The 14,158-nt window shown below is 50.2% G+C and overlaps 1 protein-coding gene across 1 annotated transcript in view; it reads left to right on the top strand.

Moving 5' to 3' along the window:
• The window catches only part of TDRD3 (tudor domain containing 3), a 281,657-nt gene that overhangs the window by 118,732 nt on the left and 148,767 nt on the right, over window positions 1–14,158 (top strand). The window lies entirely within an intron of this gene.

Below are 14,158 nucleotides of genomic sequence, written 5' to 3'. Positions count from 1 at the left end.
CCCCCGCGATGCCATCGTGAATATCGCTCGAGAAGAGAGAGATGGAGAGATGCGGAGAGAGGGAGGGAGCGAGAGAAACAGGGAGAGGTAGTGAGAGAGAGACCAAGAGAGACAGAGCGAGAGAGTGAGCGAGAGGGTGAGCGAGAGGGTGAGCGAGAGAGTGAGCGAGAGAGAGAGCGAGAGAGTGAGCGAGGGAGCGAGCGAGAGGGTGAGCGAGAGGGTGAGCGAGAGGGTGAGCGAGAGAGTGAGCGAGAGAGTGAGCGAGAGAGAGAGCGAGAGAGTGAGCGAGGGAGCGAGCGAGAGAGCGAGAGGGTGAGCGAGAGGGTGAGCGAGAGGGTGAGCGAGAGAGTGAGCGAGAGAGAGAGCGAGAGGGTGAGCGAGAGAGTGAGCGAGGGAGTGAGCGAGAGAGCGAGCGAGAGTGAGCGAGAGAGAGCGAGGGAGTGAGCGAGAGAGCGAGGGAGTGAGCGAGAGGGCGAGCGAGAGGGTGAGCGAGAGAGAGCGAGAGAGTGATCGAGAGAGAGCGAGAGAGCGAGCGAGAGTGAGCGAGAGAGAGCGAGAGAGTGAGCGAGAGAGCGAGAGAGTGAGCGAGAGAGTGAGCGAGAGAGCGAGCGAGAGTGAGCGAGAGAGAGCGAGAGAGTGAGCGAGAGAGTGAGCGAGAGAGCGAGCGAGAGTGAGCGAGAGAGAGCGAGAGAGTGAGCGAGAGAGCGAGCGAGATTGAGCGAGAGAGCGAGCGAGAGAGTGAGCGAGGGATTGAGCGAGAGAGTGAGCGAGAGGGTGAGCGAGAGGGTGAGCGAGAGAGTGAGCGAGAGAGAGAGCGAGAGGGTGAGCGAGAGAGTGAGCGAGGGAGTGAGCGAGAGAGCGAGGGAGTGAGCGAGAGGGCGAGCGAGGGATTGAGCGAGAGGGCGAGCGAGGGAGTGAGCGGGGGAGTGGGTGGGGGAGTGAGCGAGAGAGTGAGCGAGAGAGCGAGCGAGGGAGTGAGTGAGCGAGAGAGTGAGCGAGAGAGCGAGCGAGAGAGTGAGCGAGAGAGCGAGAGAGCGAGCGAGAGAGCGAGCGAGAGAGCGAGCGAGGGAGTGAGCGAGAGAGTGAGCGAGAGAGTGAGCTAGAGAGCGAGAGAGAGAGTGAGCGAGAGAGCGAGCGAGAGAGCGAGCGAGAGAGCGAGCGAGAGAGCGAGCGAGAGAGAGAGAGAGCGAGAGAGTGAGCGAGAGAGCGAGCGAGAGAGCGAGAGAGCGAGCGAGAGAGCGAGCGAGCGAGAGAGCGAGCGAGAGAGCGAGCGAGCGAGAGAGAGAGAGAGCGAGATGGAGATACGAAGAGAGAGATTTTCAGAAGCATGACACGCGGGAGTCTGCATTGATTTCTGGGTTGGAGGGGGGGGGGCGAAACAGGCGGCATTTATCGTCTTACGTTCCTGAAATTTGACGGCCGTTTTGAAATGTCGAGTCGGGGAGTTGGTTCGTGTTTTTTTTTCTTTCCACACACGCGCTCGAGGCAGAGTTTACTAATAACAATAGTTGGTCGTTCTTTTTAAAGTTGTGCTCCCAATTTGACGAAAGCAGGCTGCCTGGCGTCACGCCCCGCGTGTGCACGCACGGGGTCCCACCGTTAATGGGGTCTCACTGTTAATGGGGTCTTAGACCCCGTTAACGGGGTCCCACCGTTAACGGGGTCTTAGACCGTTAACGGGGTCTCAGACCGTTAATGGGGTCTCACTGTTAATGAGGTCTTAGACCGTTAATGGGGTCTCAGACCGTTAATGGGGTCTCACTGTTAATGAGGTCTTAGACCGTTAATGGGGTCTCAGACCGTTAATGGGGTCTCACTGTTAATGAGGTCTTAGACCGTTAACGGGGTCTCAGACCGTTAATGGGGTCTCACTGTTAATGAGGTCTTAGACCGTTAATGGGGTCTCAGACCGTTAATGGGGTCTCAATGTTAATGAGGTCTTAGACCGTTAACGGGGTCTCAGACCGTTAATGGGGTCTCACTGTTAATGAGGTCTTAGACCGTTAATGGGGTCTCAGACCGTTAATGGGGTCTCACTGTTAATGAGGTCTTAGACCGTTAATGGGGTCTCAGACCGTTAATGGGGTCTCACTGTTAATGAGGTCTTAGACCGTTAACGGGGTCTCAGACCGTTAATGGGGTCTCACTGTTAATGAGGTCTTAGACCGTTAATGGGGTCTCAGACCGTTAATGGGGTCTCACTGTTAATGAGGTCTTAGACCGTTAACGGGGTCTCAGACCGTTAATGGGGTCTCACTGTTAATGAGGTCTTAGACCGTTAATGGGGTCTCAGACCGTTAATGGGGTCTCACTCTTAATGAGGTCTTAGACCGTTAACGGGGTCTCAGACCGTTAATGGGGTCTCACTGTTAATGAGGTCTTAGAGTGTTAATGGGGTCTCAGACCGTTAATGGGGTCTCAATGTTAATGAGGTCTTAGACCGTTAACGGGGTCTCAGACCGTTAATGGGGTCTCACTGTTAATGAGGTCTTAGACCGTTAACGGGGTCTCAGACCGTTAATGGGGTCTCACTGTTAATGAGGTCTTAGACCGTTAACGGGGTCTCAGACCGTTAATGGGGTCTCACTGTTAATGAGGTCTTAGACCGTTAATGGGGTCTCAGACCGTTAATGGGGTCTCACTGTTAATGAGGTCTTAGACCGTTAACGGGGTCTCAGACCGTTAATGGGGTCTCACTGTTAATGAGGTCTTAGACCGTTAATGGGGTCTCAGACCGTTAATGGGGTCTCACTGTTAATGAGGTCTTAGACCGTTAACGGGGTCTCAGACCGTTAATGGGGTCTCACTGTTAATGAGGTCTTAGACCGTTAATGGGGTCTCAGACCGTTAATGGGGTCTCACTGTTAATGAGGTCTTAGAGTGTTAATGGGGTCTCAGACCGTTAATGGGGTCTCACTGTTAATGAGGTCTTAGACCGTTAACGGGGTCTCAGACCGTTAATGGGGTCTCACTGTTAATGAGGTCTTAGACCGTTAATGGGGTCTCAGACCGTTAATGGGGTCTCACTGTTAATGAGGTCTTAGACCGTTAACGGGGTCTCAGACCGTTAATGGGGTCTCACTGTTAATGAGGTCTTAGACCGTTAATGGGGTCTCAGACCGTTAATGGGGTCTCACTGTTAATGGGGTCTTAGACTGGTAACGGGGTCTTGCCATTAACGGGTCTCACCGTTAACGGGGTCTCACCGTTAATGGGATCTCAACGGGATCTCATTGTCAACCCTTTCCCGTTCTAACGACGTCATCCTCGCAGCAGAAGCAGAAGGGAAGTAATAAAATAATAAAAATAAAACATAATCAAATTTCGATTTAAAGCTTTCGTGACTGCAGGGATTCATCTTCTTGGTTCTTTCGGTAAAGTCACGTAGAAGGGAAGTAATAAAATAATAAAAACATTTTATTTTTTTATTTTATTACTTCCCTTCTACGTGACTTTACCGAAAGAACCAAGAAGATCTTTCAAGTGGATTTTTGTGTTCAGTTCGTTGTCCTCACCCCGCACCTCCGATTATCACGGTCGGCTACGTACGGTGCGAAAGAAGTTCAACGAACACACAAACGTCGGCGAGTTGCAAGAGGCCTGTCGTTCATTTTATCTAGAGAGGCGTTGTAGCAGCTGCGCCGCTGTTTTTAAATCCTTTATATTAAGTTCGCTTGCTTGCGCGCTTACGACCGTGCAAATCTTTTGGTCGTTTTTTAACCCACTTCCCGTGATCCAATCGAGCTGACATTTTGCACACAGACTCGTTGTGCGTGACAATTTATTTTCGTGAATTTTTTTTTCCACATTTTTACACTTTTTGGGAAATTTTTTTAATATTTATTTACCAATTGCTTAATGGTGGCAGGCAATCATCTGACCCATAGGTGGCAGCCATCTCAAGCCAGAGGACGAGAGGACTCTAGCCGCCACCCATATAAAGGATTTATAGTGAAAAACTTTGTTTTTACGGGTTAATTTTTATAAGACGTCGTTGCTCACCGCAGAGAACTGTAGCGACACGACCGCCGGCGCTCTACGATAGCCGGTGCCAACACCGTACCACACGCACATACCGCACGGCCTTGTGGGAGCCTCGCTAGCGGCAAAAGTTATTTTGATCATTCTTTTTTTTACCCTTCTATCTGGCAAACAGAACTGACACCTTTTTTACAAGGAGTCATGTTTGCATAGACCACAATACCTGCAGTCGTAATGCAAACAAAAAACATTACTCTGATAATGTATGTACTGTCCTTGAAGTTGATTGGTCCACACCCGAGACAGCTTTCCTTAGAGCCTGTCTCACATGGGTTGTACCAGATGATGCCAAAAGGTGCACAACTCAGAGACAATGCACCATCAGAGTATGAGAGCTCAGGGTAAGCATTTACACCATTGGAACCTCATTTGCCAGTAAAAAATTATGATACATTTTTTTTTACCCTTCTATCTGGCAACAAAACTGATACCTTTTTTTACAAGGAGTCATTTTTGCATAGACCACAATACCTGCAGTCATAATACAAACAAAAAACATATGGCTGCAGGTATTGTGGTCTATGCAAACATGACTCCTTGTAAAAAAAGGTGTCAGTTTTGTTGCCAGATAGAAGGGTAAAAAACCAATTATCATATTTTTTACTGGCAAATGAGGTTCCAATGGTGTAAAAGTTATTTTCTTTTTAGCGTGAACGTACATCGTTGTAATGGGAAAGGGTTATCATGTGCCATTGTATTGAGAAATCACTGCTGCTTTGTGTTATATTGGTGTGGGCTGGGTCTGTTTTGTTGTTTCTGCTGCCTTGCCTAAGCAATTTAAACGTATTTATTATTGATACAGGTTCAGTGGGTACAGCTGAGTCACAGACGTTGTTCTTTAGAGTCAACACTTTTATCGTAACCTCAACCCGCTAACACAAAGGGGTAACTGCCCCTTCACCAGATAAAGCCGAGGGTGGTGACCACCCAGCTAACTACGCTACTGCGTAGGAGTTACAGCTACAAAGGGTCGGACTCTCACTCGGGTCCCCGACCAGGTGCTAATGCCTCGTAGGGCGTAGAGCTTCCAGCTTGTAGACGTGGAGCTTCAGCTTTTACACCATTGGTACCTCATTTGCTAGTAAAAAATATGGTAATAGGTTTTTTACCCTTCTATCTGGCAACACAACTGACACCTTTTTTACGAGGAGTCATGTTTGCATAGACCACAATACCTGCAGCCATAATGCAAAAAAAACCACAACTCTGATAATGTATGCACTGTCCTTGAAGTTGATTGGTCCACACCCGAGACAGCTTTCCTTAGAGCCTAGTCTCACATGGGTTGGACCAGATGACGCCAAAAGGCGCACAACTCAAAGACAATGCACCATCAGAGTATGAGAGCTCGGGGTAAGCATTTACACCATTGGAACCTAATTTGCCATTTCTATTGCACGTCTCGTGCTTCTGTTTTCCCCGTTTGCAATGTCTGGCTCTTGTTTGCACTCTTCTATTCATACTGTCTGCATCACAAGTCCATAGTAAAAAAACATTGTTGAAACACTCCTCACCATAACCCTACCACCTTCCTTGAGCTCAGATTCAATCGTTTAATTGGTCCAGTCCCCTCCAGGCACCAGAGTCTTTGGCTCCAACGCAGAAACTTCTATGCAAACATGACTTCAGCTTCTTCTTCTTGGTTCTTTCGGTAAAGTCACGTAGAAGGGAAGTAATAAAATAATAAAAATAAAACATAATAAAATAACATAATGTAATAAAATAATATAATATAATAAAATAATAAAATAATTTAATATAATAAAATAATATCATATAATAATTCTTCAGCTTGTCGACTGCAGCGACCCCGGTCCCCTCTCAGGGACCCGCCTTTTATCCCCCCACGGGTCGCGGCCGGCTCCGCCCTTGGCCCCGCCCACCTTCTCCAACGTTCCAGCTCCTTCTCGCTCGCTCTCCAGAGCTCTTCCCGGACACGTGATCACCCCCTAGCCCCCCCCCCCCCACCTGGGGTCTTCTCTGCAGAGGTCGCAAACAGGTTTTAATTCCTTACCCGTACCCGTACCCGGCCGCACCAGGGTCGCAAATGGGTACCCGTACCCGTAACCGGCCGGGTACGGGTACGGGTAGCCCTTCCCTACCCGTACCCTACCCGAAATGAGTGACAAACGGTGACTCACCAGTGACTCACGGCCTACCCGTACCCGTACCCGGCCGCACCAGGGTCGCCAACGGCTACGGGTACCCGTACCTGGCCGGGTGCGGGTAGCCGGGTATCGGGTAGGGTATGGGTATCGGGTACCCGATTGCGACCTCTGCCTCTCTGTGGACACTCCGGGTCACGTGTCTGCGGGGTCATCCAGAGTGCCGTGGCCCGGGGCAACCCTGCCCCTGGGCTGACGCTCTCCCGCTCCCCCGTGTGGGAGCCCGCACTGCACGCCGTGCGTGGTGCTAGCTCTATCCCAGCGCTCACCAAGCCCCGCTAGGGCTGGTAGCACACCCGCCCACGAGGTGGACGCGATGACGGTGCATCGCACGCCACGGCCCTCTCAGGCCGGTGCCGTACGGTGATAACTCCGATGTCACTACACAGGGATTTCTCTACTTACGAATGAGTTGGTCTCCAGGGGTCTGTTCATAAGTCGATTTGTTCGTGAGTCCAACTTTGCCGCTGTCGATTCCAAACACGTTGTACGGCGTGTACACTAAACACGGGGAATGCCTTTAAAAGTTGTGTAATTTCCTGTGAATGTAAATGCCAGTGGATCTTCGTGTTTACGCAGATGTAGATGCCACTGGTTCTTCACTTTCTGCAGATGTAGATGTCACTGGTTCTTCACGTTCTAAAGATGTAGATGCCACTGGTTCTCCATGTTCTGCAGATGTAGATGCCACTGGTTCTTGACGTTCTGCAGATGTAGATGCCACTGGTTATTCACTTTCTGTAGATTTAGATGCCACTGGTTCTTCATGTTCTGCAGATGTAGATGCCACTGGTTCTTCACTTTCTGCAGATGCCACTGGTTCTTCACGTTCTGCAGATGTAGATGCCACTGGTTCTTCACGTTCTACAGATGTAGATGCCACTGGTTCTTCACTTTCTGCAGATGTAGATGCCACTGGTTCTTCACTTTCTGCAGATGTAGATGCCACTGGTTCTTCACGTTCTGCAGATGTAGATGCCACTGGTTCTTCACTTTCTGCAGATGTAGATGCCACTGGTTCTTCACATTCTGCAGATGTAGATGCCACTGGTTCTTCAAGTTCTGCAGATGTAGATGCCACTGGTTCTTCATGTTCTGCAGATGCAGATGCCACTGGTTCTTCACGTTCTGCAGATGTAGATGCCACTGGTTCTTCACTGTTCTAAAGATGTAGATGCCACTGCTTCTTCACTTTCTGCAGATGTAGATGCCACTGGTTCTTCACGTTCTACAGATGTAGATGCCACTGGTTCTTCACTTTCTGCAGATGTAGATGCCACTGGTTCTTCACGTTCTGCAGATGTAGATGCCGCTGGTTCTTCAATTTCCGCAAATGTAGATGCCACTGGTTATTCACTTTCTGTAGATGTAGAAGCCACTGGTTCTTCATGTTCTGCAGATGTAGATGCCACTGGTTCTTCACTTTCTGCAGATGCAGATGCCACTGGTTCTTCACGTTCTGCAGATGTAGATGCCACTGGTTCTTCACGTTCTAAAGATGTAGATGCCACTGCTTCTTCACTTTCTGTAGATGTAGATGCCACTGATTCTTCACTTTCTGCAGATCTAGATGCGACTGGTTTTTCACTTTCTGCAGATGTAGATGCCACTGGTCCTTCACGTTCTGCAGATGTAGATGCCACTGGTTCTTCACGTTCTGCAGATGTCGATATCGCTGGTTCTTCAAGTTCCGCAGATGTAGATGCCACTGGTTATTCACTTTTTGCAGATGCAGATGCCACTGGTTCTTCATGTTCTGCAGATGTAGATGCCACTGGTTCTTCACTTTTTGCAGATGCAGATGCCACTGGTTCTTCACGTTCTGCAAATGTAGATGCCACTGGTTCTTCACGTTCTGCAGATGTAGATGCCACTGGTTCTTTACGTTCTGCAGATGTAGATGCCACTGGTTCTTCACGTCCTGCAGATGTAGATGCCACTGGTTCTTCACGTTCTGCAGATGTAGATGCCACTGGTTCTTCACGTTCTGCAGATGTAGATGCCACTGATTCTTCACGTTCTGCAGATGTAGATGCACTGGTTCTTCACGTTCTGTAGATGCCACTGGTTCTTCACGTTCTGTAGATGTAGATGCCACTGGTTCTTCACGTTCTGTAGATGTAGATGCCACTGGTTCTTCACGTTCTGCAGATGTCGATGCCACTGGTTCTTCACGTTCTGCAGATGTAGATGCCACTGGTTCTTCACGTTCTGTAGATGTAGATGCCACTGGTTCTTCACCTTCTGTAGATGTAGATGCACTGGTTCTTCACGTTCTGTAGATGTAGATGCCACTGGTTCTTCACGTTCTGCAGATGTAGATGCCACTGATTGTTCACTTTCCGCAGATGTAGATGCCACCTGTTCTCCAAGTTCCGCAGATGTAGATGCTACTAGTTATTCACCTTATACAGATGTAGATTCCACTGGTTCTTCATGTTCTACAGATGTAGATGCCACTGGTTCTTCACGTTCTGCAGATGTAGATACCACCTGTTCTCCAAGTTCTGCAGATGTAGATGCTACTAGTTATTCACCTTATACAGATGCAGATTCCACTGGTTCTTCATGTTCTACAGATGTAGATGCCACTGGTTCTTCACGTTCTGCAGATGTAGATACCACCTGTTCTTCAAGTTCCGCAGATGTAGATGCTACTAGTTATTCACCTTATACAGATGTAGATTCCACTGGTTCTTCATGTTCTACAGATGTAGATGCCACTGGTTCTTCACGTTCTGCAGATGTAGATGCCACCTGTTCTCCAAGTTCCGCAGATGTAGATGCCACTAGTTATTCACCTTATACAGATGTAGATTCCACTGGTTCTTCATGTTCTACAGATGTAGATGCCACTGGTTCTTCACGTTCTGCAGATGTAGATACCACCTGTTTCTTCAAGTTCCGCAGATGTAGATGCTACTAGTTATTCACCTTATACAGATGTAGATTCCACTGGTTCTTCATGTTCTACAGATGTAGATGCCACTGGTTCTTCACGTTCTGCAGATGTAGATGCCACCTGTTCTCCAAGTTCCGCAGATGTAGATGCCACTAGTTATTCACCTTATACAGATGTAGATTCCACTGGTTCTTCATGTTCTACAGATGTAGATGCCACTGGTTCTTCACGTTCTGCAGATGTAGATGCCACCTGTTCTCCAAGTTCCGCAGATGTAGATGCCACTAGTTATTCACCTTATACAGATGTAGATTCTACTGGTTATTCACGTTCTGCAAATGTAGATGCCACTGGTTCTTCACTTTCCGCAGATGTAGATACCACCTGTTCTCCAAGTTCCGCAGATGTAGATGCCACTAGTTATTCACCTTATACAGATGTAGATTCTACTGGTTATTCATGTTCTACAGGTGTAGATGCCACTGATTGTTCACTTTCCGCAGATGTAGATATCACCTGTTCTCCAAGTTCCGCAGATGTAGATGCCACTAGTTATTCACCTTTTACAGATGTAGATTCCACTGATTGTTCACTTTCCGCAGATGTAGATACCACCTGTTCTCCAAGTTCCGCAGATGTAGATGCCACTAGTTATTCACCTTATACAGATGTAGATTCCACTGGTTCTTCACGTTCTGCAGATGTAGATGCCACCTGTTCTCCAAGTTCCGCAGATGTAGATGCCACTAGTTATTCACCTTATACAGATGTAGATGCCACTGGTTCTTCACGTTCTGTAGATGTAGATGCCACTGGTTCTTCATTTTCTGCAGATGCAGATGCCACTGGTTCTTCACGTTCTGCAGATGCAGATGTCACTGGTTCTTCACGTTCTGTAGATGTAGATGCCACTGGTTCTTCACGTTTTGCAGATGTAGATGCCACTGGTTCTTCACGTTCTGCAGATGTAGATGCCACTGGTTCTTCACGTTTTGCAGATGTAGATGCCACTGGTTCTTCATGTTCTGCAGATGTAGATGCCACTGGTTCTTCACGTTCTGCAGATGTAGATGCCACTGGTTCTTCACGTTTTGCAGATGTAGATGCCACTGGTTCTTCACGTTCTGTAGATGTAGATGCCACTGGTTCTTCACGTTCTGTAGATGTAGATGCCACTGGTTCTTCACGTTCTACAGATGTAGATGCCGCTGGGGGGGCTGGTTGGGGGGCTGGTGGGAGGGCTGGTGGGGGGGCTGGTGGGGGGGCTGGTGGGGGGGCTTGTGGGGAGGTGGGTACTTGGAACGAACTTCACCGGTTGCCGTTTTCGGAGCTCTCCAAGGCGCTGACGCGCGCTCCCTTTCCCCTGCGGTTTAAATGTCTGCACGTGTTTGCTTGTTCGGAGCCACTGTTGCATACCCGACGTTTTGTGCGCGTGCGTGCGTAGTGCGTGCGTAGTGCAGACGCTGGGCCAAGGTTCCCCCGTGTGGCCTCGACAGACTGTAGGTGCAGGTTCCGTTGAGCGAGCGCCTACGAAGGCCGGCACGGCACACGACGGGGTTGGGTGGGCGGCTAGCACCACGCCCGGCCGCCTTTGTCTCCCCAGGGGCGATGATGATAACACACTGCACCTGGGATACCAAAGACAAAGGTCCCCAGTGTAGCCTGTAACAGGCTGTTGGGGCAAGTGCTGTTAGCGAGTGGCACCTATGAAGGCCGGCACGGCGCACGAGGGGGTGGGTGGCCAGCACCACGCCCGGCCGCCTTTGTCTCCCCAGGGGCGATGTTTGCGACACACCATGGCACGCTTTTAAATCTAGATTGAAAAATAATTTGTGTAGCAGTTGGCGCGCTGCGCTACGAACCCAGCGATCCGAGTTCGTTTCCCGCTCACGGCCAACACGGGTGACGATTATCTGAACCGGTCCTGGACCTCCCCTAGGTCGACTCAGCCTTAAATGAGTACCCGGCGCGGTGTGTAGTAAACATCGCCACTGGGGAGACAAAGGCGGCCGGGCGTGGTGCTGGCCACCCACCCCCTCGTGTGCCGTGCCGGCCTTTATAGGTGCTCGCTAACAGCACTTGCCCCAACAGTCTGTTGAGGCTATGCGGGGGATCTTTGTCTATATATTTTTGTCAAATGGTTTCCATCCTACGAAAGGGTGTGGGTTTTTTTTTTCATTCGTGCCCTCGCGAGTAGTTGTTTGCGCGATTGATTAGCTCTTACGTAAGCGCGCGCGCACGTATTATTTTTTCCTGTCATTGTTTGGAATTGTAACTTTTTTTACATTCATTATTCACGCGACAGCCCTCCGAGTGGCAAAAACTCCGTCGCCAGGACACCCGCCGATAACGTGCAGCGCGCGCAAACAAAACGTTACATTTCTCTGACATTGATTCGAAGTCCGTGGTTTATTTTCGTCTAGTTTTGTTGTTTTGTGCACGGGCACAATTCGTCCGTCTCGTCACCGCCTGAGTGGCAAAATTACTCGAGCCAGGATGCGCCGCGAGCCTTTTGCGAGAAGAGGCTGTTGAATTGATCGGGACGTCTCGCCGATTCCGTCGGGTGGCCGGGAGTGGCCTTTATCTCCAGCGGTAGGCCCATTGACAGGGTGTTTGAAAACAAAACATGAATGGCTGTCGGCAGTTGAGTGGTGGCAGTGAGGCACGGGTGGTTCAGCGTTGTTGGGGGTGGTTTAGCGGCGGCGCTGGTAGTTTAGTGGCAGTAGGGATGGTTTAGCTTCTGTGCGGGTGGGTTGGCAACAGGCCGAATGGTTTAGCAGTTGTCCAGATGGCTTAGCAGATATGCGGGTGGCTTAATTGTGGTCTGGGTGGTTTAGTGGCAGTGTGGGTGTCTTAATTGATGTTCAGATGGCTTAGCGGATTTGCGGGTGGCTTAATTGTGGTCTGGGTGGTTTACTGGCAGTGTGGGTGTCTTAATGGATGTCCAGATGGCTTAGTGGATTTGCGGGTGGCTTAATTGTGGTCTGGGTGGTTTACTGGCAGTGTGGGTGTCTTAATGGATGTCCAGATGGCTTTGCGGATATGCGGGTGGCTTAATTGTGGTCTGGGTGGTTTAGCGGCGGTGTGGGTGTCTTAATGGATGTCCAGATGGCTTTGCAGATATGCGGGTGGCTTAATTGTGGTGTGGGTGGTTTAGTGGCAGTGTGGGTGTCTTAATGGATGTCCAGATGGCTTTGCGGATTTGCGGGTGGCTTAATTGTGGTGTGGGTGGTTTAGCGGCGGTGTAGGTGGCTTAATTGTGGTATGGGTGGTTTAGCGGCGGTGTGAGTGGCTTAATTGTGGTCTGGGTGGTTTAGTGGTGGTGTGGGTGGCTTAATTGTGGTCTGGGTGGTTTAGCGGTGGTGTGAGTGGCTTAATTGTGGTCTGGGTGATCTAGCGGCGGTGTTGGTGGCTTAATTGTGGTCTGGGTGGTCTAGCGGCAGTGTGGGTGGCTTAATTGTGCTCTGGGTGGTTTAGTGGCAGTGTGGGTGGTTTAGCGGTGGTGTGGGTGGCTTAATTGCGGTGTGGGTGGTCTAGTGGCAGTGTTGGTGTCTAAATGGATGTCCAGATGGCTTAGCGGATTTGCGGGTGGTGGCTTAATTGAGGTCTGGGTGGTCTAGCGGCAGTGTGGGTGTCTTAATGGATGTCCAGATGGTTTGGCGGATATGCGGGTGGCTTAATTGTGGTGTGGGTGGTTTAGTGGCGGTGTGGGTATCTTAATGGATGTCCAGATGGCTTAGCGGATTTGCGGGTGGCTTAATTGTGGTGTGGGTGGTTTAGTGGCAGTGTGGGTGTCTTAATGGATGTCCAGATGGCTTAGCGGATTTGCGGGTGGCTTAATTGTGGTCTGGGTGGTTTAGTGGCAGTGTGGGTGTCTTAATGGATGTCCAGATGGCTTAGCGGATTTGCGGGTGGCTTAATTGTGGTCTGGGTGGTTTAGTGGCAGTGTGGGTGTCTTAATGGATGTCCAGATGGCTTAGCGGATTTGCGGGTGGCTTAATTGTGGTGTGGGTGGTTTAGCGGCGGTGTGGGTGGCTTAATTGTGGTCTGGGTGGTTTAGCGGTGGTGTGGGTGGCTTAATTGTGGTCTGGGTGTTTTAGCGGTGGTGTGGGTGGCTTAATTGTGGTGTGGGTGGTTTAGCGGCGGTGTGGGTGGCTTAATTGTGGTGTGGGTGGTCTAGCGGTGGTGTGGGAGGCTTAATTGTGGTGTGGGTGGTTTAGCGGTGGTGTGGGTGGCTTAATTGTGGTGTGGGTGGTCTAGCGGTGGTGTGGGTGGCTTAATTGTGGTCTGGGTGGTTTAGCGGCGGTGTGGGTGGCTTAATTGTGGTGTGGGTGGTCTAGCGGTGGTGTGGGTGGCTTAATTGTGGTGTGGGTGGTTTAGCGGCGGTGTGGGTGGCTTAATTGTGGTATGGGTGGTCTAGCGGTGGGGTGGGTGGCTTAATTGTGGTCTGGGTGGTTTAGCGGCGGTGTGGGTGGCTTAATTGTGGTCTGGGTGGTCTAGCGGTGGTGTGAGTGGCTTAATTGTGGTATGGGTGGTCTAGCGGTGGTGTGAGTGGCTTAATTGTGGTATGGGTGGTCTAGCGGTGGTGTGGGTGGCTTAATTGTGGTATGGGGGGTCTAGCGGTGGTGTGAGTGGCTTAATTGTGGTCTGGGTGGTTTAGCGGTGGTGTGGGTGGCTTAATTGTGGTGTGGGTGGCTTAATTGTGGTATGGGTGGTCTAGCGGTGGTGTGGGTGGCTTAATTGTGGTCTGGGTGGTTTAGCGGTGGTGTGGGTGGCTTAATTGTGGTCTGGGTGGTTTAGCAGCGGTGTGGGTGGCTTAATTGTGGTGTGGGTGGCTTAATTGTGGTCTGGGTGGTTTAGCGGTGGTGTGAGTGGCTTAATTGTGGTGTGGGTGGTTTAGTGGTGGTGTGGGTGGTTTAATTGTGGTCTGGGTGGTTTAGTGGTGGTGTGAGTGGCTTAATTGTGGTGTTGGTGGTTTAGCGGTGGTGTGGGTGGCTTAATTGTGGTCTGGGTGGTTTAGTGGTGGTGTGGGTGGTTTAATTGTGGTCTG

The sequence above is a fragment of the Lethenteron reissneri genome, chromosome 59 (assembly GCF_015708825.2).
Source record: "Lethenteron reissneri isolate LAM-NWPU_2019-01 chromosome 59, ASM1570882v1, whole genome shotgun sequence".
Taxonomy (NCBI): Eukaryota; Metazoa; Chordata; class Hyperoartia; order Petromyzontiformes; family Petromyzontidae; genus Lethenteron; species Lethenteron reissneri.
Note: the sequence above shows the minus strand (reverse complement) of the source record. Positions and strands in the feature narration are given on the sequence as shown.